The 26,927-nt window shown below is 49.1% G+C and overlaps 1 protein-coding gene and 1 pseudogene across 2 annotated transcripts in view; one reads left to right on the plus strand and one right to left on the minus strand.

Annotated features, from left to right (window-relative positions):
• The window catches only part of LOC311530631 (C-type lectin domain family 2 member D-like), a gene marked incomplete at both ends in the record, with an annotated part of 432,554 nt that overhangs the window by 220,040 nt on the left and 185,587 nt on the right, over positions 1-26,927 (plus strand).
• On the minus strand, positions 6,391-21,752 carry LOC311530573 (zinc finger protein RFP-like; annotated as a pseudogene). The gene is made up of 6 exons (XR_014714572.1): positions 21,298-21,752; positions 16,529-16,624; positions 13,570-13,800; positions 10,884-10,906; positions 10,206-10,321; positions 6,391-7,939 (listed from the first exon to the last, which is right to left on the minus strand). The product of XR_014714572.1 is annotated as a zinc finger protein RFP-like (transcript).

Raw genomic sequence — 26,927 nt, forward strand, 5'->3', positions numbered from 1 at the left:
TCCAAAACTCCTCACTGTACCTGAAGAAGACCTACACCAGCAATGCAGGGCACTAGAGACAGTGTTGACACATGATGACATGCGCGATATTGATGCGAGTGATTTAGGTGATGAACTGAAAGCCCTTTCAAGATACATTTCAGCAGGATCAACTCCAAAGGCTGTCCTGGAATATATGTGCACAAAGAAGATGACCCACCTCTTTCCAAATGCTTTTGTTGCTCTGTGCATACTTCTAACACTTCCTGTAGCAGTTGCCAGTGGAGAACGCAGCTTCTCCAAGCTGCAGTTAATAAAAACACATCTGTGCTCCACAATGACACAGGAGAGGCTGGTCGACCTTGCAACCATCTCAACAGAGCATGAGCTGGCCCAGATGGTGGACCTTCAGCAGGAAGCAGTTCAAATCTTTGCAGCCAAGAAGGCACGGAAAGCACCACTTTGATTATTCAAACAGACAAAAATGCCAGTGTTTACTCTGCAGACAAGAAAAGTTACATTTGCTGTTCAGGCGTTTAAAAGTTAAATGTTACTTAAAATTTTGGAACAAGGCATTTGAAGTTGTTAGCTCAACGCTACAAACTGCTGCCTGCAGAATTTGTGACCTGTAGTTGCTACTGACATCTCTATTCTCCCTTTTACTGCCATGAAACAATTTGCTGCCTTTGCCTTTCCCCATCCTGCTGTCCAGAGGGAGCATTCCCATTGCAACTTGCTACCTGTCACCTTTCCCCATCCTCTACCTTTCCCCATCTCCTGGCCCAGGGGTAACAGAGCAAGATGATGGGGGTTCCCCTATCACAGTAATGCTACCTCTCCCTTTCCTCATGCTCTGGTCCAGGGGCAGCGCGTTATGACAGATGGGGGCATTCCTGTCACCATTTGCTAGGAGTGTGACATTTGTATTTTAAATCTGGACACAAATAAAGTACCTCTGTGATTGGGAAATGTGTTCTACAGCATTAAACCTCAGGGCGAGTGTTTGTAAACCCCAGAATGAAGGCGGTGTTATTTCTTTATTAGTCTCAGTCCATTACAGATTAGAACACAGAGTTTAATCTGATCAGGGTTTAAATTCTTGTAGTGTATTTCGCGGAACCCCCCATGCCCTCCTCCAATATGTGATAAAAACTCCATCGGGGTTGAAAATATTTACCAGAGCTCCACTCCGGACAGCTCCAGCTGAATTTAAGCCCTGAATCTGAAAATCAACCCCCTGTTTGTCTGTCTCCCATTCTCATCCTCAGGGTTGGCTGTGGTGGCCCATGACTCCAACTCCTCCGGTACCTATGGGGCTCGGGGGTGGCACGGCATCACCGCAGAGGACAGCGTGCAGCTCCTTGTCAAATCAGCATGTCTGTGGAGCCGCATCAGAGCGACTGCTTCCCTTCCTCGCCTCCTGGTACGCCTGGCGCAGCTCCGTGGCTGTCACATGGCAGTGCTGCGGGACCCTCTTCTAGCCCTTCTCCCCCACGCTCCGAGCAATCTGCTCATAGACGTCCACATTTCTACGCTGGATCGGAGCCGGGCCTGCACAGCCTCTCCTCCCCACAGACCCAGGAGCTCCACCACCCCCTGAGCGGTGCCGGCAGCAGAGCTTTGGGAGCCTGGAGCCTGCTCAGCTGGGCAGTTGCTAGGTGAGCTCTCCATGCAGAGCAAAGAGGAAATGGAATTTCAAAAACTCCCAGTCCTTAAACAGGAGGGGCTTGTTCCTGTGACCCTGGCTGATGGGCAGCGGAGTTCAAAACAGTGACCAGAGTGGGTCACAATGGGGCATTGTGGGACACCTCCTGGAGGCCACTTAAGCTGATGTAGGCAACGCAGCGTATACACTGCCACTGCGTTGACCTAACTATGTCAACGTAAGTGCTGGACCTCTCTTGGAGGTGGAGCTATTCAGCCGATGTAGCAGGCGAGTTAGGTCGGTGGGAGGTACACTGTAGTATGGACGCTGACATTATTAGGTCGGCGTAAGCTGCCAGACTTCGCCCTAACTCTCTAGTGTAGACCAGGCCTTAGTTGCTTAAGTCCCTTTGTGAATCTGAGTCTTTCTTTTAATGTTGCTCAAATCCTTTCTCTTTCCAGTTTAGTAACTTGGAGACTTGTGTAAACAGTAGGGACAAAATGACACCCAATGAAATCCATTTATTGGCTTTCAGGGGCACAGTTTTAAGATATGATCTCGGAGGCTGAAGAAAAAAGAAAGGGAAGATTTTCTCAGTGAAAGAATAATTGAACATGAAGATTGGGGTCTTGTTTTCAGCATCGTAAAGTGCCACTCTCCCCGATAAACCCTGATCTTTGTGAGTCTTATGCTCAGAGTCACAGAGGTCCATGGGGGAGGTGAGAGCCTGGAATTGGTTCCAGCAGAACCTCAGAGCTCAGATGCCCTCTTCAGGTTTTACACAGAACCATCTCTTTCTCTTCACTGATGTTTTGGCCACATCAATGGTCCAGTTCTCCCCATTCCCCACCTCCCCCTCCCAGTGATAGAATCATAGAATCTCAGGGTTGGAAGGGACCTCAGGAGGTCATCTAGTCCAACCCCCTGCTCAAAGCAGGACCAATCCCCAATTTTTGCCCCAGATCCCTAAATGTCCCCCTCAAGGATTGAACTCACAACCCTGGGTTTAGCAGGCCAATGCTCAAACCACTGAGCTATCCCCCCCACAACTATCCCTGCTGGGAATCCTTCAGAGCCCAGTGCACACAGCAGAATTAAATCTCTCAGAATTGTTGGGCAGGTCCTGTCATGTGTGTTCATGTCTGACACTTTTCTGATCTGCAGACAGGTTAAGGTGCGGGTGAGCTGTTCCTGGATCCCATGCAACCTCTGCTGGGGACACAAACTCCATATATAGTAAACACTGGGCTTTCCCCACACCCTGGAAGAGACTCACATTTGCTGAGCTGGAATCAGGCCATAGTTAAAGTTACAGCCCCTGCAGGCTATGGTAAGAATTGTAACCCAGCATGCCCTAGGAGTGCTGTGAAATTCACAGGGAAAAGCTTGACTGAATGCTGGAGCTAATGTTGTCAAACTCTAGTGTCAGCTACAGCTCAGAAAATCCCCATTAGGATGCTGGCATTTTTAAAAGACAAACTTATTAGAAAGCCAGGGGAAAAGAGAAAACAGTTACACCAGCGAGGCCCCAGTGAGCACTACGTGGGCAGATGCAAAATCATTACTCCATCCAGCTGCAGAGCAGCCTTAGTAAGACTAGGCAATAGTGAACAGCCATGGGGCAGCAAGACATAGCTCTGCAGGCCCAAACAAACATCTTAAGGCCAATCTGTAAACAGGATCTGTAAACAGCTGATCGCCATATTTGGGGTCCGGAAGGAATTTTCCTCCAGGGCAGATTGGAAGAGGCCCGGGAGCTTTTTCGCCTTCCTCTGTAGCATGGGACACGGGTCACTTGCTGGAGGATTCTCTGCTTCTTGAAGTCTTTAAACCACGATTTGAGGACTTCAATAGGTCAGACATAGGTGAGAGGTTTTTCGTAGGAGTGGGTGGGTGAGATTCTGTGGCCTGTGTTGTGCAGGAGGTCAGACTAGATGATCATAATGGTCCCTTCTGACCTTAATATCTATGAATCTATGAATCTAGGAGTTTCCTGGGCTCATCTTCCTGGCCCCACTGCCCACCTCCCCTCTTTTCCCCTGCTCGGCTTATATCTGACCTAGTTCTCTCTGGATTCCCTTCAGAGAGGCACCTGAGAAAGATTCAGCCATCCCCCAACCCCTTGTTCTGGGGAGAAACAAAGTGAGTGTCAAAGCCTTGGGGTTGGGACCAAGTAAAGATGCTTCTTTCTGGCTGGTCTGTTTCAGTTTAATAACCCAAATCCTGTCCATGTGGGCAGTGGCTGAAAGTCCATTGGGGAGCTGCTCAGGGGGCTGTGTGAAATGCGCTGGGATCTCAGCCTGGTTCCCGGGGTGTAGACGTCTCCATCACACGCCGAGGTAACCAGCAAACTCTCCACTGATCGTGCCCCTCTGTGTGAGGCTCAGCGGAGAGGTCAGGGACTCAATGGACCGTGCAGACAGAGCTCCCCTCTCCCCTTTAGAGAGAGATTCATCCCAGGTCAAGGCAGAGGACCAATGGCCCAGGAAAGTGTATGTGAGGGGCACTGGTCCTGGGACCCCTGCATTGTACAGGTAAGGGGTTACACAGAGTCTGCCAGCTCCCTTCTCTATTCCAGCTGCAGGAGGGGGCATCCTGGGACAGACTGAGGGGGCCTCGGAGAAGCAGCCACCTGGGCCCAGAACATGTAATGTAACCATGGTGGGAAAAGGGCAGTGACTGGAGCACCGCTGGCGACCCGTCTGGTTCCAAGGATGGCTCTGCAGAGGGATACAATGTTGCAACAAAATGCAATTTCCCTTCCTCGCTACTCTGAGTGAAGGCCACATGAAGATCATCCAAAATTCATCTCACCAAGCACAACCCTGCAGTGTCCTCCTTTCTGATGCACCCCACCGCGCCCTCCCCTCACTTCCCAACAGGGGGTGATTGTGAACATGAACCCCCCGCCAGAGCCCTGTACAACACAAACTTATTTCTTGTCCTCCAAGCAAGCCAAAGGAGGTTGGCCCTGCCCTGGAAGAGCCCAGCTAGCTTACAGATGGGGAAACTGAGGTACAGAGTCTGTGTCATTCACCGAGCCTGCCCATTCTCATCAGCCACCCCAGTCTCAGCTGATTCTGTGTTATCAGCGCTGCGTGTCTGCACCATGCACAGAGCGTGGCTGCTCCCACCCCATTTCCAGCACCACGTGTCTCTGCCAAGCACTAGGCATGACTGTTTGCAGCTCCCCCCGCCCCGTCAGTGCTATGTCCATGTCATGCCCCAACTCTGCACGTTCTCAGCGCTGTGTGTCTGCCATGTCCCCAGTCGGCCGGCTGTCGGCTCTCCCAGCCTGCTCGCACTGCTGTGTGCCTGGGACATGCACAGAGCTGACCTATTCTCCTCTATCTCCCCTACCCCCAGTCCCCGGGCTGGGTGTCTAGGCCATGATCCAAGCCTGAATCAACTGCACCCTTGTTTCAGTGTTGTGCAGCTGGGCCATGCACCACTGGCCTGTGTGGCTAGTTGAGCTGGTAGGTTCATTTCCAAAGGCCGCGGGGTTCAGTGATTGAGGTGTGGGTCTGCTGTATTTGACGGAGACCTGGCACGAAGGTGTACGTTTCTAATGGTGAGAGTAATTAAGCACTGGAGCAATTTGCCAAGGGGCGTGGCAGAGTCTCTGTCACTGACAAGTTTTAAATCAAGATTCAGAAAAAAAATCAAAACGATGCTCTAGAAATTATTTGGGGTAAGTGCCGTGGCCTGTGTGACACAGGAGACGAGAAAATTGGTCTAGAAGATCACAGTGGCCCCTTCCGGCCTTGGAATCCATGAAACATCGTCCCAGCTTTGTCTGAGTTCACTTTCTGCAGCCTCTTACCACATCTGCAAAGCACAGGTACCTCCCCCAGGGTGCGATGCCTCAGCCAAGACAAACTGCTGAGAAATCACTTTAGATAAGCTATTACCAGCAGGACAGTGGGGTGGGAGGAGGTATTGGTTCATATTCTCTCTGTATATATAAAGTCTGCTGCAGTTTCCACGATATGCATCTGATGAAGTGAGCTGTAGCTCACGAAAGCTTATGCTCTAATAAATTGGTTAGTCTCTAAGGTGCCACAAGTACTCCTTTTCTTTTTGCTGAGAAACCGCCGCAGAAGAGATTGAGTTCTTCTGCCTTCCAGCCCCGGGCCAGCTAAAGGGTGTGCTGGGAGTCTCCCTCACCCAGCCCTGGCCAGGATTCTGCTGGTATTCCAGCCTAGCTCAGTTTTGGAAACAGCTCGTGTTGGGAGGGGCTGCATCTCACGCACCCCTTGACCAAATGACTCCAGATTTGTACCCCTGACCCTTCCCTCTGCCCTCAGGTGGTGGATCAGGTTTCTAGCCACTCAGACTGCGAATGTGAACTTAAAGAAAAAGGGATAATTTGGTTTGGGAAAGAAACGCTGTTGCAGCACCATGGTACGGCCAGGTGCCAGCCCATAATATTACTGCAGTTGATGATGTGAGCTGGCTACTTTATTGCCAGTTTCCTTCTGTTCCTCGCAGCTGGAAGTTGACAACAGATTTCTTTCACAGCGAGGATGTTGTTGCTTCTTTTCTTGCCTGAGGAAAGCATCGCTTGATGCTTTGATTTTATTTACTCTTTCCTCAAGCTTTGCTTTTAGAGCTTTCGCTTAGAGTTACCCAGCTGCTTTTCTTCAAGCCCCTTCAAGGCATTTGCTGGTGGGTCTGTCTAGCCTTTCAGGGCAGAGCCGTACAGATCTAGCACCCTTGTGACAAAATCCAAGACCAGAAGATTGAAATAAACTTTATTCTGTGAATTTACTCATCTGAATCTACAGCATCCAAATAACTAAACGAGCAAAATAGGAGCATTAAGCTGGGGAATTGGAGGGAGAGGGAAACCCCACTATGGTTTTTATATTCAGAAGGAAAGAGCAGAGGACTTTGATGGATGACCTGAAATGAGTCAGAACTTAGGCCAGGTCTACACTATAAACTTCCATTGGTAGAACCATATCGCTCAGGGCTGTGAAAAATCCACACCCCTCAGTGAACGCAGTCGTACCGACTGAACTCCTAGGGTAGACAGCGGTATATTGACGGAAGAGCTTCTCCCCTGGACATAGCTACCGCCTCTCAGAGGTGGATTAACTACACTGATGGGAGAAGCTCTCCTGTCGGCATAGGAGCATCTTCACTTAAGCATTACAGCGGCGGAGCAGCACCGGTGCATTTGTTCTGCTGCAGTATTTTAAGTGTAGACCTGCTCTACCAGAGGCAGGCTCTGCTGTGACCCTTAGAGTGGCTCCTGGTGTCTGCTGGTTGGCCAGTCTTTGTGTGTCTGGAGGATCACAGAGTTACAGAGACAGGCATGTAAGAGGGTCGGGAAACTCCATTCACTAGTATAATGCTAAGCAAGTCAGTCTTGTCCTCTCTCATCATTTTATTGTGAGTCTCGCAGCACTTGGTGTTTTTCTTAAAGTCCCGGCAGCTGGAGTAGGTAGATTGCAAGGCAACCTCAGATTATACTACAGATACATTTCCAGCCTTCACGTTTGTGTAGCAAAGATTGAAAATCGGAAACAAGAACACCCCAAAAGCTGGGAAACCAGAAGGCAAAGAAAATGACACAATATTTAAAAAGATGTTGCAGCCAATCTCATGATTCTGGGGGGCCTGACACAGTTTTTGAATGCTTCAGGCTGGCAAGACTGTGATTAGAATGGCAAAGTGTGATAGCTGTAATTTATATATTACCTGTGTCTTTGCTCTACTTTAGATAGCTCATATTGAGTGATCCCTACTCCTCGGTCACAGGGATTAACAATATGTCGGCCAGTGAACACATAACGGTATGCTTACCAGTGAACTCAAATTCTACATGCCAGCTCCCAAAGAAGGGGATGATCTTCCCAGTGAAAGAGGATGTGAAAGTAAACATCGGCTCTCTGCCAGAAGATGTAACGTCATAAAATGTAACTTTCTCCCCTTCATAATCCAGATAAACCCCAATGTTACTGGGGCTATGAGGTAGGGCCAGAGCAGTCTCAGGGGAGGTGAGGGCCAAGTACTCATTCCCTGTACTCTGCAAAGCCCAGATCCCCTCCTCTGGTGTACGGCTTTTCGCTCCCTCATGTATCACAGACTCTTTGGCAATGCCCAAAACCCAATTACGTTTGTTCCCCACCTCCACTTGCCAGTAACACCTCCCTGAGGTGAAGCCCTTATAGCCCAGCACACAGGCAGCAGGGTAAAACCTGTTCTGTGTCACTAAATATCCCGTGTCTTGGTATTTCTGTACCACACTCTCATCTGTGGACACGACGGAACAGGGAATCCCCAGGTCTGGATCCGGAGTGGCCTGCACTGCACGAGGGGAGAGAGGCAGGAGGAGAGTGTTAAGTACCCAAAGCACCTCCCACCCGCCGATCAGCTCCTCCCCCTCCCTCCCAGCGCCTTCCTCCTGCCACGGATCCATTGTTCAGTGGTGGGCAGGAGGTTCTGGGGGGGGGGGAAGAGGGAGGAGTGGGGGCAGAAAGAGGCAGGGGAAGGGGGCAGAATGGAGCGGGGCAGGAAGAGATGGGGCAGGGGTGGGGGCTTGGGGGAAGGGGTGGAGTGGGGGTGGGGCCCGGGGCAGAGCAAGGGTCAAGCACCCCCTTGGGAACTGGGGAAGTCGGCACCTCTGTGCAGGCTAAACCACTCCAGTGCTGAGAGTGAGAGAGTCTGAGGCCAGAAGGGACCATCAGGTCATCTAATCTGACCCCCGTATATCACAGGCCACCAACTCCACCCAGCACCCACCTAACCCAACAACCAATATTAGCCCAAAGCCTGACAGCCTACAGCTGACCGTGCTCTGACGTGCCACAGGCAGAGAAGAGGAGGCACCGAGGGTCACCAGTGCCCGAGGCCCCCGCAATGCAGGGAAATGATTCGGTGAGATACCCCCAGATAATCCTGGCACATCACCCGCAGCCACATGCTGCGGAGGAAGGTGAAAAGCCTCCCCCCGAATGCCACTGCCAGCTTGACCTGAGGGAAAATAGCCCTCCAGTGCCTTCCCCCCAGTTCCCCTGTGAAAGACAGACCGGGTACCCCACGAATCACTGGGAAAGAAACTCAGAATAGCTGGTCAGCCAGGGGATGTGCTCCCAGAGTCCTAGAGCCACAGCAGCACCCGTGAGGACCCAGTGAGTGAGGTCAGGCTCAGCAGCATGGCTCCTTGCACCAGCCCAGGCTAACCTGGGTGCTGAGCCCCAGGGTTCACTCTGCAGTGCAGACAGACCCTTATGGGCAGAGCTCAGCCCTGGGGGAGGCTAGGACCATTTCTCATGCTCCCCAGTAGCCTGGCTGGGGTGGGCCCTGAGTGTCAGTCCTGGGGAGCTGCCTGCTGGCTGAAGCTGAGCAGGAAATTCCCCATGGTTCCCGCCAGGCATCAAGGAGGTATTGTTAGGAGGGTGTGAGAAACTGGGATTTTTTTCAATTTTTTAATGAAGCCTATATATGCCTCAGTTTCCCAATATGCAACGTTGTTACCCAGTGGGTGAGAAAAATACCGCAAAAATAGAGGTGATGAGTAATTTTAGGCACCTACAAGGTTTGGTTGCAGCTGAGTGGGGGTCTTTGTGAATCCCACTGTGGTCTGATTCTGGGACTGAGGTGCCTAAAATGGCAAGTAGACCCCCTCACCCCAAGTCCTTTTGTGAATCTAGCCCATACCCTTTCTCTCTGCATTTCGGCTCAGTTCATAGGGCCGGGTCTCAAGAGAAAGGAAGGATTGGAAGAGAGGTGATTTCATGTTGTCTTGACTCTGGTGACATTTCTACCGTTAATTAATGTAACCGTGATTGAGAGAGACAAGCTTTGGAGCTTACTCAGAGCTCTTCTTCAGGTCCGTGTAGCTCAAAAGCTTGTCTCTGTCACCAACAGGAGTTGGTCCAATAAAAGCTATGACCTCCCCCACCCTGTCTAATATCCTGGGGCTGACATGGCTGTCGCAGCACGGCATGGAACCGTGCTGTAATTCTGAGAGACAGCCCAAAGGAAAAGACCATAGAACGAGAGGCAGATCGGAATGGGGAGACCTTTCCAGTGAGACCAAACTAAAGTGAAATCATCGTCCAAAATATATCGTCCATCTCCTGCCTTACTCCAATGATCTCAAAGCACTCGGTGGCATTCACTAATTAGCACAACAAGGTAGGTTGGCCATTATTTCCTCCTTTTTCAAGATGGAGGAACTTGAGGTACAGAGTCTGGGATTTTCAAAAGGGCTGAGGCCACATGGTGGCCAACTCCCATTGACAGTCAGAGAGAGATGGGGCCTAAATCCCTTAGGTCCCTTGGAAAATCCCAGCCATGGAGGTGAAATTCAACATTTTCTAAAACATCTGGCGATTGTGTGTCTCTAAAATGCTGAGTGGCCAATTTTGACACCCATGGTTGGGTCTGAGACAATCCAAGTGGAGGCCTGGCAAACTGGCATCAGCCCTGAGCCCTCCCCATCCCACCCACAGACGTCTAGCTGTGACGAGCTGAGAACTAATAGGCCAGAGTCCATCTCCTTCCACAGTCAGAGGCACATCTCGATGTGCCATCGCCATATCATGAGCCCAAATAACTGTTAAGTTACCTCTGAATTTCTTCAGAGCCTCCTGTAGACAAACATTTCTTTGGGAAGAGACGCCAACTCTCTCGCTCACATCCTGTGACACAGCCATTGGTTTCTCGAACTTCACCTTCTCACACCTGGGGGGGGGGGAAGGGGGAAACACCCTAAATCTTTTCTTTCTTGAGAATGAGCTACCAGAGGCTGCTCTCTTGTGGGCTCAATGAGAGCCTCTAACTCCCACTGGTGAGACAATTCATCTCCTCACTGGCGTTTTTAAATGCCTAGCTCCTCCAATGGGAGTTAAAGAGAGTAAGGGGTCCACAGGCTGCCCCTCAGAGAGAAGGGCCTAATCTCATGGGAAAGGATGCTCCAGTGGTTAAGGGGTTGCTGTAGGACTCTGGAAACCTATGTTCCACTCCCTGCTCTGCCACAGCCTCCCTGCATGACCTTGGGCAAGTCACTTAAGGCTTGATTTTTAAAGGTGCCTCCTGGGATTTTCAAAAGCACCTAACCAAGTCAGGCTCCCAACTGCCACTGATCACAATGGGAGGTGCCTAACTCGCTTAGCTGCTTTGGAAAACCCCACCAAGTGCCTAGCTACGTCTCAGGTGACTAAATGCCCTGCAAAATCTGACCCTGGGGGGAAAGTCCCCTTCTAGCACCACGATGCGTGAGGGGGAGTGGGAAGGAGTCACGTACCTGCTCCAGGTGCTTTTGATGTCCTAGAAAAGAGAAAAAGAGTTCAGTCCCAAGTGCCACAAGATGCGGATCGCTCCTGCTCTGCAGGGGACTTGCTTTGCCATCCCTAGTTGAGCTCGAGATGCAGTTCTCTGCAGTTAGCAACTTCAAAAGTCCATTCACAGATTTCGATGGAATGGGACCCCTAAGCACACACCATGACTGTGGGTTTTCTCCTTCTAAATTCTATGGCATTTGCTCAAACAGACTGATCAGACGCATGAATCCTTGACTGCCACATGCAACTGCTGTGTCCAGAGCGTTTGCCTTTCTCCATGTATGCAATTCTGCTCAGCAGTTCTGGAAGCTGGATTCATTCTCATTTCTTAATAGGCCCTGCAAAGAACTTTGCTTTCCTAATCTCTCACTTCCTAGAAAGTGGAGTTGTGCCTTTTATTGCTTTCATATCGTTAGGGCCCTTCATTTTCAGTTTTTATTTTAGTTAATTTTTCCTGGGATTTTATCAGTGTTTATAACCACAATAAAAACAGGTGCAAATCAGTGCAGAAAACTATTCAGTTTTCTGGTTAAATATCGGGGTTTGTTTTGGTGGATGGAAAGACAGGGAGAAAAAGTATTCAGTAGATGAATGCTTTGAATTCTGTTCATCCCTGTGGTTTGCTGCAGAACTAAAACAGAACTCAAAGCACAAGGGCCCCCCTGAGTTTAAGAAAACAATATATCTGAAATCCCCAAATAAAACGTTTCATTTGAACAAACAGGTTACTGGTGTAGAATCATAGAATATCAGGGTTGGAAGGGACCTCAGGAGGTCATCTAGTCCAAACCCCTGCTCAAAGCAGGGCCACTCCCCAGCTAAATCATCGCAGCCAGGGCTTTGTCAAGCCTGACCCTAAAAGCCTCTAAGGAAGAAGATTCCACCACCTCCCTAGGTAACCCATTCCAGTGCTTCACCACCCTCCTACTGAAAAAGTTTTTCCTAATATCCAACCTAAACTTCCCCCACTGCAACTTCAGACCATTACTCCTTGTTCTGGCATCTGGTTACCACTGAGAACAGTCTAGATCCATCCTCTTTGGAACCCCCTTTCAGGTAACTGAAAGCAGCTATCAAAAAATCCTCCCCCATTCTGCTCTTCTGCAGACTAAGCAATCCCAGTTCCCTCAGCCTCTTCTCATAAGTCATGTGCTCCAGCCCCCTAATCATTTTTGTAGCCCTCCGCTGGACTCTTTCCAATTTTTCCACATCCTTCTTGTAGCGGGGGGCCCAAAACTGGACACAGTACTCCAAGTGAGGTCTCACCAATGCCGAATAGATGGGAATGATCACGTCCCTCAATCTGCTGGCAATGCCCCTACTTATACAGCCCAAAATGCTGTTGGACTTCTTCACAACAAGGGCAGATTGTTGACTCATATCCAGCTTCTCATCCACTGTAACCCCTAGGTCCTTTTCTGCAGAACTACTGCCTAGCCATTCGGTCCCTAGTTTGTAGCAGTGCATGGGATTCTTCTGTCCTAAGTGCACTTGTCCCTGTTGAACCTCATCAGATTTCTTTTGGCCCAATCCTCTAATTTGTCTAGGTCCCTCTGTATCCTATCCCTACCCTCCAGCATATCTACCCCTCCTCCCAGTTTAGTGTCATCTGCAGGTGCAATTGCTGAGGGTGCAATCCACACCATCCTCCAGATCATTAATGAAGATATTGAACAAAACCGGCCCCAGGACTGACCCTTGGGGCACTCTGCTTGACACTGGCTGCCAACTAGATATGGAGCCATCGATCACTACCTGTTGAGCCCGACAATCTAGTCAGCTTTCTATCCACCTTATAGTCCATTCATCCAGCCCATACTTCTTTAACTTGCTGGCAAGAATGCTGTGGGAGACCGTAGCAAAAGCTTTCCTTAGAACGATTAGTCTATAAATATTCACCTTCGATAATTGGGCCACACCATTTGCAGCGCATATGCTCAACTTCATCCTTTTCTCCTGTTGTTGTTTCTTTAACCCTTTTGAATACTTCCTTGTGTTCTGAAATGTATTCTGATGTAGATTTTCATTTTCTTCCCATTTTAGTGCGTCAAATCTTTAACCCATTGTCTACTAACAGTTTGAAATGTGTACTTGGTGGGCGTGTGATTTATCAGTAGGTTCAGACGCACACGCACTTCAGAGCTTGCGTGCGTGCCTGTTGGTTTATTGTGTGCATCTGCTAGAGCAATACGTTCTTTCTTCAGCAGGCAGCTTTGCATATTCACACAGACTAATGTATTATCGGAATACAGAGATCTCATGCAATGTATTGTATTTTCTTAATAAAACAAGTTTTTTGTATATATTTGAATGATAAAAAAGTAGGATGAAAATCAGAAAAACCTCAATAATACTTTTTTGTAAAACCCAGAAATTTTTTGGTAAAAATTGGTTTAAACGGAAAATGAAGGGGCTTACACAGGATGTCTCAAAAAGGCCTGAACCATCTGCCTTTAAAACAGCAAAACTGTTTCCACATTGGAAATATTAGAAATGTCACATTTTGTTTTCCCTCACTTCGCTAAAGGACACACTGACAGTCTCCATTGTGGAGTAGGACCTCTCCAAGAACTTAATAAACTCCAAAGCTAATCAATCAGAATCTCTCCCTTCCCTGGGCAGGGATCTGGGTGTCTCTAACTGTCTCACCTGCAGGAATTCACTTGTTGGCTGCTGACACTTCTCTTCTATCTCACTGATCAAGTCACCGAGACGGGAAATCTTTTCAGACAGTTTGGTGACATTTTCATCCTGTATCTTCACAATTTCCTTGTCCAGCTCTTCCAGTTGGGCCAGCAGGAGTCGCTCTTGCTCATCCAGGAACTGCCGCAGTTGCTCAAATTCAGACATGATCTTCTGCCTCTCAGCTTCTATCTTTCCCTATAATGAAGGGACACAAACAGGAAAGGACAGATCAAGGACAAGGGTTGCCAGATGTCCAGTTTTCAACTGGGAAGTCCAGTCAAAAGGGAAACCTGGCAGTGTCCGGTCAGCACTGCTGACTGGACATGAGAAGTCCGGTTACCCACAGTAACTGGCTTCCACCACCAGAGGGCGAGAAGAGCAGCAGCTGCTGCTGGAGCCTGGAGGAGCACTCAGGGATGGCTCCATGGGGGGGAGAAAAGTAGCAGCATCTCCCCCATCCTGCTCCAATCACCCCTCCACTCCTGGAGCGTGGCTCTCCCTCTACCACCCTGCCCCAGTCACCTCCACCACACCCCTAGAGCTCTGCTCAGCTGGCAGGGGGAGGGAGGTGGAGAGAGCAGCAAGCGACAGTGGGAGAGGGACAGAGGAGTGGGGGGCGGGACCTCGAGGGAAAGTGGCGGCAGGGCACAGGGCAGGTTCCAGTGCTCAGCATCCGGTTTTCACAAATGAGAAAGTTGGACATCCCAGACTCTCCCCATGTCCCTGATAGGAACAGTTCTTAGAGCCCTCTTTTCATATCAACCTACTACAAACACATGGTTGAGATTTCAGGAGAATATGCCTGACAGTCTCTCAGCTGGCCTGAATGAACAACATGTTCCGAAGTGCCTTCGGGACGTACGCCTCCAGTTCCCATTTTCAAAAGGTCACTTTGGATGCTAAGAAGCCTAAGTTTCTTTGAAAGTGACTTTTGAAAATAGGACAGCTCTCCCTGCATTTTAAGCCCCTAAATACCTTTGAGAATCTGGCCCTTAACCACTTGCAAATTGTTAACCCTAGGCTCCAAAATCACTTAGACACTTCTGAAAATGGCACCCAATCTCTCTAAAATGATGAGTTTTCAGGTCTGAGTGGCTTAGTATATTCTGTTGATCATCTAGAATCTTCCAATAGCAGAAAGGTTGGAAGGGGGGAGGTCTGACTCAGAATCAGAAATACATTGGCAGAGAGTTGTGGAGAAGACTGAAGAAGGAAAGGGTTCTGCTGGTTATCCACATAAAACACCAGTTACAAAACACACCATGCAAAATGCTTCTTCTCCAGCTTTTGCATGTTTCATCTGGCATTCTGTTAATTACACTGTCCCAGAGGAAACCAGTTGTGCCTGGTGGAGATTCAGGAGGAAGATTTCTGAGATACAAAACAGCCACTGGGTGCCTAAGTCCTACTGACAGTCCATGTGAATTAGGCACCTAATCACCATACGTGCCTTTGAAAATCTCCCCTGAAATCAGTGTTTGTAGCTGGATGTGTGGGGAATAAGATCAGTGCTTTGAGTTGAAACTGGAAGCCAGTGGAGGAATCAGCCCAGAGGGATGATAAACAAAGATAAACATGATCACACCCTGCAAGGGTGTCTCAACAAGAGACAAAGTGCTTGAGGTTATCAAGATGATGTTTTAAAAAAAACGTGAATGGTACAGAGCAGAACAGTGGTTCTCAAACTTTTTTACTGGCGACCCCTTTCACATAGCAAGCCTCTGAGTGTGACCCCCCCTAATAAATTAAAAACACTTTTGAATATTTTTAACACCATTATAAATGCTGGAGGAAAAGCGGGGTTTGGGGTGGAGGTTGACAGCTCACGACCCCCCATGTAATAACCATGCGACCCCCTGAGGGGTCCCGACCCCCAGTTTGAGAACCCCTGGAGCAGACGTTTCTGGATACCAGGGAATAATGTACGGATTGTCAAGAGGAGCGAAGTTCGGTTTCAGATCGAGTGGCGTAAGGAATACATACTCTGCAATATCCCCGACTGGGGGTAAGAGGTTAAGGGGTCAAAGTACAGACATTGAGACATGAGGGTGCGTTGTTCATATAATAGGTATGTTCAGGTGTGGTATATAATGGGTGGATACAATCATGAGGATGGATTGACCCTCATTTTGTGAGATTTAACGTTCAGTGAGTTTATGGTTCCAGTTCATATGGTCCAACGGACAAAGTCTCTCGGTCCCCAATACATCACAGCTAACCCTGATCTGAGCTTGACCTTGCTCCCAGTTAGCACATTTTATCTCAGTTTAACTGGACAAGGTGAACCCTACACACCACACTAGGGTCAAATTAAACTAGGTTCAAAATGTTTGCCTGTGAGGGCCTTGCACCAGAACAAAGACATTACATTAAAAAGTGATTTGAGGTACATCTGTACTACACAAATGTTGTGGTGGTGTGTAGAGGACGTACACTATATGCACCCGCTAACATGGGCATAAATAGCAGTGTAGATGGCGAGGCATGGCTTAAGCAAGTAGAGTCGCAATATGCCTGAACCCTCTGGGTATAAACCCTACACACAGGGCTCTATACACCCCCAAGCAGGGCCTCCCCCATCTACACTGAGTGTCCCGCTGCTTCCCCAGTGCCAGAGCCTTTCCCCACCACAGGAAAAGGCTCCAGGGAGTGGAGGAAGGCTCCGGCCGCTCCGCTGCCTCCCCCTGCTGGAGTCTTTTATTCACACATGTAGCTACACATGACAGTGTGGACACAGCCTGTTTCTCACTGTGCTGTGTAGCTACACATACCCTACAGGATGCCCCCAGCGGTGTGCCGTGTAGATGTAGCCATAGCTAAATCAAAGCAGTGCTGCGTGTAGACAAGGCCTGACGCTCTCCCCACAGAGAGAAATATCACCCCTGACTGATGTAACTTCTGGACCATAACAATGGGGACCTACCAGATATTCCTGGCTTTGCGTCTCTGCATCCTGTTTCCACTCCAGAAGTTCTCCTCTCTCTTGCTTCAGTGTGTTCAACTGGGTTTGAATTTGTTCCTGAGGCAAGATCAAGGGACGTGATCGTTCCCCTCTATTCGACATTGGTGAGGCCTCATCTGGAGTAGTGTGTCCAGTTTTGGGCCCCACACTACAAGAAGGATGTGGATAAATTGGAGAGAGTCCAGCGAAGGGCAACAAAAATGATTAGGGGTCTGGAACACATGACTTATGAGGAGAGGCTGAGGGAACTGGGATTGTTTAGCCTGCAGAAGAGAAGAATGAGGGGGGATTTGATAGCTGCTTTCAACTACCTGAGAGGTGGTTCCAGAGAGGAAGGTTCTAGACTATTCTCAGTGGTAGAAGAGGATAGGACAAGGAGTAATGGTCTCAAGTTGCAGTGGGAGAGGTTTAGGTTGGATATTAGGAAAAACTTTTTCACTAGGAGGGTGGTCAAACACTGGAATGCGTTACCTAGGGAGGTGGTAGAATCTCCTTCCTTAGAAGTTTTTAAGGTCAGGCTTGACAAAGCCCTGGCTGGGAGGATTTAATTGGGGATTGGTCCTGCTTTGAGCAGGGGGTTGGACTAGATGACCTCCTGAGGTCCCTTCCAACCCTGATATTCTAGGATTCTATGATTCTTCCCCGGCCACGTTGTGCGGAGCAACACAGGTGCAGAACTCCATCTTGCATGAAACAGCTTAGGTAGCTAAGCCACTCAACTCCAGGAGAGGGGTTCCCAGGTGTGGATCAGAGACAGGCCCATTCCTACACCAAACTCTGGGGGAGTTGGGGCTTAGGACACACCCCTCTCATCAGTATCTCCGGAGGGCTAGTCTCCCCAGCTAGCACGCTGGCTTTTCTGGATGCCTCTCTCCCCCCAAATGCCTAATTCAGGATTTGTTGTTCCAAACTATACCAGATGACTGGAGGATAGCTGATGGAAAGCCAGCTTTTTTAAAATGGCTCCAGAGGAAATCCTGGCAATTACAGGCTGGCAACCGTAAGGGCTTGTCTGATTGTCAGATGCTGGGACTGGGCAACAGGGAATTCATAGATTCATAGATATTTAGGTCAGAAGGGACCATTATGATCATCTAGTCTGACCTCCTGCACAATGCAGGCCACAGAATTTCACCCACCACTCCTAAAAAAGACCTCACACCTATATCTGTGCTATTGAAGTCCTCAAATTGTAGTTTGAAGACCTCAAGGAGCAGAGAATCCTCCAGCAAGTGACCCGTGCCCCATGCTACAGAGGAAGGCGAAAAACCTCCAGGGCCTTCCAATCTGCCCTGGAGGAAAATTCCTTCCAGACCCCAAATATGGCGATCAGCTAAACCCTGAGCATATGGGCAAGATTCATCAGCCAGATACTACAGAAAATTCTTTCCCGGGTAACTTGGATCTTACCCCATCTAAAAACCCATCACAGGCCATTGGGCCTATTTACCATGAATATTTAATTACCAAAACCATGTTATCCCATCATACCATCTCCTCCATAAACTTATCGAGTTTAATCTTAAAGCAAGATAGATCTTTTGCCCCCACTACTTCCCTCGGAAGGCTATTCCAAAACTTCACTCCTCTGATGGTTAGAAACCTTCGTCTAATTTCTAATCTAAATTTCCTAGTGGCCAGTTTATATCCATTTGTTCTTGTGTCCACATTGGTACTGAGTTTAAATAATTCCTCTCCCTCTCTGGTATTTATCCCTCTGATATATTTATAGAGAGCAATCATATCTCCCCTCAACCTTCTTTTAGTTAGGCTAAACAAGCCAAGCTCCCTGAGTCTCCTTTGGTAACTGCCGGGTTCTGTTCATTCCCTCTGGGGCACCCGGCATTGGCCACTGTTGGAAGACACGATACTGGGCTACATGGACCACTGGTACGACTCAGTGCAGCCGTTCTTATGTCCTTAGTGATTTTCTAGGTGTCTAAAAGTTAGGCATTGCAGTGCTGAGCATCACAACACCCAAGTGCATTTGGGGATTCGGGCCTAAATCTCCTTTGCAAATGGGACTTCGGCTCTAAAGTCAGTTGGTGCTCTTGAAAATGTGCTCGAAGGATCTTCTTCTGAAATTCCCCGGGGGGTGAGGTGTTGCAGAGCCACAGAGAGGATTTAAAAGCACAGCTCCCGTTCATTTCATGGCAGCTGGGCATCTCAGGCCCCATTCTCAGCCCTGCTTACTTTCCTTTTATGCTGTATATGTCATGCTGCCAGGGAAGAGAGAAGCCTTTGGGGCCCCAGACCTAATATAGAGACCTAGGGACTCTGTCTAGAACAGCTCTTTACATCCAGAGAATCCTCCAAGTGCTGCAGGGCAAAGGGTTGAAGTCGTATCCATTTTGCAGCAGTGTAGGGTAGGGTGCCCTGCTCCCATGCAATGACAGAGAAAACTATATGAAGAAAGCTGGACATCAGAGACTTAAAGCTGAGCAACTTAAAGGGAAGGGAGTTTTGGTAAGAATGTTTAACACACTTTTAAAAAAAAATAGTACATTAAACTCCGGTGCCTAATGAACTCTTGGGAGAAAGAGACTCCTGGTTAAAAATCCAACACACTCACAACGTGCATAAATGTTGTGCTCGATTGTTCAGCATGGGGGAAAGGGCTTGTTCAACATGGTCCTGGGAATCAGCCATTTTCTTCCTTTAATCTTATTGTGGCACTACTACAGCCCACTTCGTCCTTACAGCTAGAGTGGCGTACAGCACAGCGGATTCTGCCCCGAGGGGATTGCTCTGTCCAACAGGCTTTTTAAGGTTCCAATCCACTTGGGCTTCATGGGCCCTAGAATGTTGCAAAACTTCAAAGATTGTATGGGCAGGACGTGAGCCACTGGTTCAGGGAGGCTAACCCCCAGTCCAGCCCCTTCTGCCAGAGGCCCCCCCAGACCAGCCACGGGGGAAGAGCTGCAGATCCCCGGCAGGAAGCAAGAGGGAGTCTGGGGGTGGAGGGGGCCACGCAGGGCTGTGCCTCCCCTGGCCCGTCATACCCGTCGCCCATGATTTCTGCTTCAGGAGCAGCGAAGTGACCATCCTTCAGCAAACCCGGGAAAACGGGAATTCATCATCCTGGTTTTTCCTTGAGGAAAAAGTTACGCAGATTAACCTTTGTTTCTTAAACAGAAATCTTTCAGGGCACCTTATGCGACAGAAAGTAGCAGAGAACAAACTCCTTGAGAACACTGCTGACCATGTGTTATTTTCCTGTGGCTCGCCTGAAAGCAGCGGTCATCAGCTGTGAAATGCTCAAGCTGGGGCGCTACGCCTCCAGTCTGCAGCTGTGCTGAGATGTTGGTAATGTGACGGTAGAGAACTGCATGACAGGAGTGATGAGAGGCGGTGTGGTCTAGTGGCTAGGGTACTAGGATGGGCATGGGGAGGCCAGGGTTTAATTCCTGGCTCTCCTACTGAGCTGCTTTGTGAGCTTGGTTAAGTCACTGCCGCTTCTGTGCCTCTGTTTCCCTCCCACTCCTTTGATTTGTCTCCGAGCATGCCCACCAGATCAGGCCCCGTAGAGGAGAGAAGCAGAATGCCTGGTTTTCCCCAGCTCATGGATTGCTCTGGGTGTGGCCAGGAGACAGGCAGCCAGATGCCATGGGGGGCAGCTGTGCACATGCCCAGAGACAGAAACACAGGCACTGAAAGAAGTTGTACCCTGAATACACTGGCACTGAGTGAGTCTGAGCTCCTCCATAATGACAGGTTTCAGAGTCGCAGCCGTGTTAGTCTGTATTTGCAAAAAGAAAAGGAGGACTTGTGGCACCTTAGAGACTAACCAATTTATTTGAGCATAAGCTTTTGTGAGCTGCAGCTCACTTCATCGGATGCATAAAAGTGGATTATCATACACATTGTAAGGAGAGTGATCACTTTAGATAAGCTATTACCAGCAGGAGAGTGGGGTGGGGAGAGAAAACCTTTTGAAGTGATAAACACCCATTTTTTCATGCTCTGTGTGTATAAAAACATCCTCACTGCATTTTCCACTTTTATGCATCCGATGAAGTGAGCTGTAGCTCATGAAAGCTTATGCTCAAATAAATTGGTTAGTCTCTAAGGTGCCACAAGTCCTCCTTTTCTTTTTGGGCTCCTACAGGAATTCTGGGGATTGCAGTGGAGCCGAAAACTGGCATTTAGGTGCCTAAACTCCAGATTTATCCACTTAAATCTGGGGTATAGACACCTTAAGTACCTTTCAGAATCCCCAGCCTTTGTCTATCTTGACTGTTTACATCAGTGGTCCCCAAACTGGAGCATGGAGGAACATTTGAGGGAGCATGGCAGGGCCAAGGCCAGCCCCCACAAGGGGCAGGAAGGGAGTGCCACTCAGATCTGCTATGGCCCCCTTGGCCCTGGCTCCTACCCCAGCTCCACTCCCAGCCCCAGTCTTGACCCTGGCTCTGCTCCCAAACCCAGTTTGAGCCCCCGACTCCCGGCAGCCCCACTTCCAACCCCAAGACACCCCCACAGCTGTGGCCCCAGCCTCTGACTGTGGCCCCACTCACAGCTCCTAACCGCAGCTGTGGGTGGGGGGCCATAGCCAGGGTAAGGGAGAGCCTGAGGGGAAAAATTTGGGGACCACTGGTTTAGACTGTCTGTGTGTTTGTACAGAGCCTCGCACAACAAGGGCCCTGATCTCGGTGCCTTTAGAAGCCATTGTAATAAAAATTGCAAACATGCCCAAACCGAAGTAATTACCCTGCACAGCAGATTCCTACCTTGTAGGCCTGGGCAGCCTCCTCTGTGGGGACCACCCTGTGAGTACGGTGAGCCTGGGACTCTCTGCAGATCACACAGATGAGCACTTGGTCCTGGTTACAGAAGAGTTTGAAAGGCTCCTGGTGCACCTTGCACCAACTTCTCCTGCTGCTGTTTGGAAACTCAGCTGCTTGGCTATTTCTACAAAGTTCCCCAGTTGTCTGTTCGGCCTGAGGGTCCTCTGGGGAAAGGTCTCTCTGCACTGAGGACAGGAGACAGCTGTATCCGATCCCTCCCAGCACTGGGCGATGCAGGCTTGGCAGAAACTGTGCCCGCAATCTAAAAACACGGGATCCTTATAAAAACTCAGACAGATGGAGCAAGTTGCTTCATCTCGGAAGCTTTTCAGAGGATTCACTGCAGCCATGGCTCCCTGCAGACAGTGTCACAGGGATCTAAGATGTGGCTTAACCCCAACAGGGCGTTTTTCAGTGGCTTCTTTGGGGGCTTTTTTGGCTGCTTTTTTTTTTTTTTTTTTTAAATGTCCTGCTGGAGAACATGATTGGCTCCCTGTTGCCCAATCCCTCTCCCAACACCCAAAGCAAGGAGAGGGGAAGAAACCAGGACTCTGAGACTGACAGTGCCCAGGGCCAATGCGGGAGAGGCCAGTGCGACAGGTCAGCCCGATAGGGCATTACAGATGACGGAGGGAACCTGGAATCCAGCTCAGTCAGCTGTGGGTTGGGTTCGTCTTCCCTAAGTGAGGTCCTCGCGGTGAGAGTGTTGCATGCATGCATGCGTGTGTGTGTGTCCGTGCCCTTCAGTGCCTACTCTCTCCCCACCGCCTGCCTCCTGCCTGGACTGCTCGGGGGGTTGGGTGAGCTGATAACAGTGGGCTGTGGTCAGTGATCTTTCTGTTGGTGCATTTCTGGTGGTGGTGTTGCACCTGCATGGGGGAGGGGGGACGCAGGCAGTGGGTGACAGGGGGTTGCAAAGCTGGGGGGGGCTGCAGCATAGCTTGGGCCAAGTTGGGGCCGGGGAGGACTGGGGAGTGGCCAGGCTGGGTTTGAGGGTTGTGGGGGGAGGGAGTGGCGTGCACAGCACCACCGCTGTTGGCCAGTGATGCTTGGGGCATTTCTGGTGGGGTGGTGCGCTGTTGAGGGGGGTCTTTTGGGGGTCCGGTGGTATTACGGCTGTACTAGCGGTTGGCCACTGGCATGACGGACATGGACCGGTGCCAACCCAAAGCAGATTGGCTTGTTTTGGGTGATTTGGAGGGGTGGGGAACGTAGGCAGAAATTAAACCTTGCCTGTCTGAGGAGAGAAATGAAACTGATGTGTAAAAAGTTGCTTAAATCCGCTTCCGATTTTGCTTTGGTTTAGTGTCTATAATGGGGCTACTCAGTCTGCTGCCTCAATTTTGTCACTGCAACATAGTGACGCTGATCCAGGCTGGATCAAATCCAGGGCCCAACTACACCAGAATCCTGTCTCTAGCAGCAGTCGGCACCAGGTGTCTCTGAGGAAGATGGAAGAAGCACACAGTCGACAGATTCTACACACATAGTAAACCCAGGCTCAGATTCAGGTTTAAGGCCAGACCCCTCTCTGGACCTCAGTTTCCACACCTCTAAAATGGGGTCAATGATAGTGACAATGATAGGCTCAGCTCCCAACCCTAGCAGCTTGGCTGTTCCATGCCCTACTGTGTACCGAAACTGACTTGAAAGGACTATCCAAGCCCCTCCCAGGCCTGTTCCCATTGTGGGTCTCTCTCCTGGCCGAGCACAGGCTGTTCTTAGATCGTCCAACAGGCTTGGATCCTAGTTACATGCTGCTCCTTCTCATGTGACCCCTGCACTTATTCCCTTCACCTGGGGATAGGTTCAGTTGAGCTACTACCCCTTTCATGGCCATCTCACCCTGGGACAGCCTGAAACTGGAAACCTGTGCTCCAACAGTAACTGTTTGCTAGGAAAGGTGCTGAAGACACAATGGAAGAGGAAATCCTTTGGACTGGATTGAAATTATTCCAAAGGAAAGTGAATGAGAGAAAATGTCCAGCGTTATCCTCCTAGCGAAAGAAATAATTGAAGGTCAGAAAGGACCATTCTGTCCATCTTCTTTGTAACACAAGCCCTAGAACGTCACCGAGTGCTTCCTCCAGAAAACCTGCTACGTGGGACTAAGCCAGAGCACGACTTCTGGAAAGACATCGACATGCATTAGAACCAGCTGGTCAGAAAAAATCTTTCTTCTCCAGTGACATGAAGTTAAAGGACACAGAGAAGAAGAAAACCTCGACTCAGGTTGTTACTGGAGCTGAAGCAGAGAGGCCAGGACAAACACGGCTAGGGCCCAGGACTGACTATCAGCAGATCTGCCGTTTTCTCTTCCTGGCTTTTTGACCATGAGCGAATCTCTTTGCTTCTGTGTGCCTCAGTTTCCATGACTATAAAATAAAACTACTCAAGGTTATGTTTTTTTCTCTCCTGTTTTGCAAGGCGGGACACTTAGATACATTTGGGGCCTGTCTACACTACCGGTCTAGAGTGTATTTGTAAGCTGATGACCCCCACATGTTGTTCAGAAGCTGTGGATGACACAAGCTCCCTACGTTTGTTCTGTGCTTAGCCCCTAGGGCACAGCTGGGCTGGGCGGCCTTTTCTCGCTGTGCTGTGCGGAGCAGGTTCTGAGCACGAGGGATACGAAGGACTAATTCTTGAAAATAATTCAAGGACTAATTCTTGAAAATAAATATCAAAGAATCATAGAATATCAGGGTTGGAAGGGACCTCAGGAGGTCATCTAGTCCAACCCCCTGCTCAAAGCAGGACCAATCCCCAATTTTTGACCCAAATGGCCCCCTCAAGGATTGAACCCACAACCCTGGGTTTAGCAGGCCAATGCTCAAATCACTGAGCTATCCCTCCCCCCAAATAGAACTGCAACCCAAATAAAAAATCACTGCTGCTAACATTGGTGGGTGATAAAATAGTAGCAGAGTGGTAATTAATGATGAGGAGAGGGCAGTGACACAGAGCAATCGGATCCCTTGAGAAGCTGGAGCCATTCAAAGAAAACAAGTTGGAAAAGAACCAAATGAAGAGTCCTATAGCTAGCAACAAAGCATGCAGGTCACACCTACAGAGTGGGGAAGTGTATCCAGGAAAGCACTGACTGTGAAGAGGATTTAGGGGCCATGCTAGGCAAGCCATTCCACATGAGCACCCAGGGGGATGCTGTGGTGAACGGGGCTAAAGCCATCATTAGATGTATGAAAAGAGCAGTGAGGAGCATAGGGAGGTGACACACCATGAGGAAGACGGATGATGGAGTCCTCCATTCAGTTTTGGCGTCCACCTTTGAAAAAAGATTTGGAAATCTTGGAGATGGGGCAGCAAAAAGCAATGAAATGTTTTGTGGGCTGGAGAAAAATGCCTGCTCATGAGCTATTGAAAGAGCTCAGCCTGTTTAGATGATAAAAAAAGATCGGGAGGTGACGTCATTGAAGTGTTGAAGTGACTTCACGGAGAGAAAATATCGGGTATGAAAGGGCTCATTAATCTAGCCGAGAAAAGCATAACAGTGGCTGGAAACTCAAAAGAGACCAATTCATATTCGAAAGAGGGCACACATATTCAACCGTGAGGATGAATCACCAAAGGAACGAACTAGAAAGGGAAGTGGTGGGAATTCCCCACCTCTTGATGTCTTCTAATGAAGACGAGAGTCATTTCTGGAATGTGTGTAGTCAAAAACTAGCTACTATGCTCTCCAGAAAGCATGTGATATGCAGGGGGTCAGAAGACATGCTCTAATTGTCTCTTCTGTTCATAAAGTCTGCTCATTTATGAAAAACTGAGCGTAGCATGGGGAGAAGCCTCTGATGTTTTACTGTGTTGGGCTTGAGCCCACAATGAACGCTCATTGCGTGGGGTGATCCAGGGGAAGCAGCTGAAACATCCAGTGTGGCTGGACAGGGGCAGGACATCAGCACTGCAAGGGAGGGGTGGGTGTGGCAGTGACATCACAAGCGCCTTTGGCAGGACCTCAGCCTATTGGACAAAGGTGGTGGGGAGGCGATGATCTCACAGAGAGATCTTGACATCAGCCAGGCAGGACAGGGGTGCAGGACAGGGGCAACCTCGGAGATCCCTGTGGCTTTGCTTCAGCACGTCTCCTTCTCGAGGTCTCTCCTGGAGGACTGAGAGAGCATTCACTTGCACGTTTGTGAGCGCAAGGAGGACACTCTTCGGAGTTTTCTCTTTTTCTTGTAGTGGTTTTGCTCGAAAACAGACGTCCCTATAGAAAAGGTAAGAGCCTCGGAGAGGTTTGGAACCTGTTCAGTCTGATCTATCACGTGCCGGCTGATTTTTAGGAAAGGAAAAGACTCGATTGTGGGGGCAGTATTTTATTTCCGACCCAGGACTTTGTCCCTTAGAATTACTGGGGACGTTGGGGTTTCTCCTTTTTGTTTTCCCTTTTCCTGTCTCTCCCTCTTTTCTCGTCTTCTCTTGCATCTCTGTCCCTTTCCCCTGCTTTCCTTTCACCACCAGGACCTGTCTGTGCATGTGGAGTTGGGGATGGAGGGGGGCGGGGGGGGTTGCATTCCAACTCTCATTGCGGGAGGCCCTCCCAAAGACATGTGGCTGGAATGGTGCTCTAAGAGTGACTCCCTCCGGTGGTGACCCGGGACATCTGGTGAGAACTCTCAGCTTTCTGCTTCTCAGAGTCTCAATGCTGATTGGGGGAGCTTGGGGCTATTGTGAGGGAGGAGGCTCAGGTCTTTGTTACCCTCTTTTAAGACCAAGGAAATAGGCTGTAACCAAACATGTATTTGATTGCTCTTTCCGCTTTTCTCCTTTCATTGTCTTTGAGTAATTCACGATTCTCTCTCTAATGGGCTAGTTCTTCTAAAACACTTACTAAAGAATTAGGTTTTAATAAAGCCAAATGCAACCCCATAGCTCCAGTAACAAAGGAGTCAGGTGGCACCCTACAGAATGGGGGACAATCCGCTGGAAAGCATTGACCCTGAAAAGGATTTCGGGGCCATAGTGGACGAGCTACTCAACATGATCTGTCAGTGTGAAACTGTGTTAAAAAGGGTTAAAGCCATTCTTGGCTGGATAGAGTAGTGAGGATGGAAAGGGAAGTGAAAGAGCATTGGTGAGACTGATGTTGGAATGTTGAATCCAGTTCTTGTGTCCACATTTTGAATATTACGTTAAAACAATTGGAGAGGGTACAGAAAAGATTTGTAAGTGAGTGATGGGGATGATGCCTTCTAATGAGACATTGAAAAAGCTCAATCTGTTTAGTATATACAAAAGAAGAAGGAGAGGTGAGTTGCTTGACTTCATGAAGAGAAAATGTTGAGTGTAAATGGCTCTTTTTTATGTAGCAGAGGCATGACAAGACCCCATGGATGGAAGCAGAAATCAGAAAAAGTATAATGACAATAAGACCCAGATTTGTAAGAGGGTGGTTCATCATTGGCACAAAGAACCAAGAGAAATGATGGCTTCTCCATCTCTTGATCACTTTGAATAAAGACTAGATGCCTTTCTGGAAAACGCTGAGTAAAAGAAAAGCCCAGCTCTTCTGACATACAGGAGGCCTTAGGATACGCAGGGGATCAGATTAA

This window comes from Lepidochelys olivacea, assembly GCF_965140295.1.
Source record: "Lepidochelys olivacea isolate rLepOli2 genome assembly, chromosome: 14".
NCBI lineage: Eukaryota > Metazoa > Chordata > Testudines > Cheloniidae > Lepidochelys > Lepidochelys olivacea.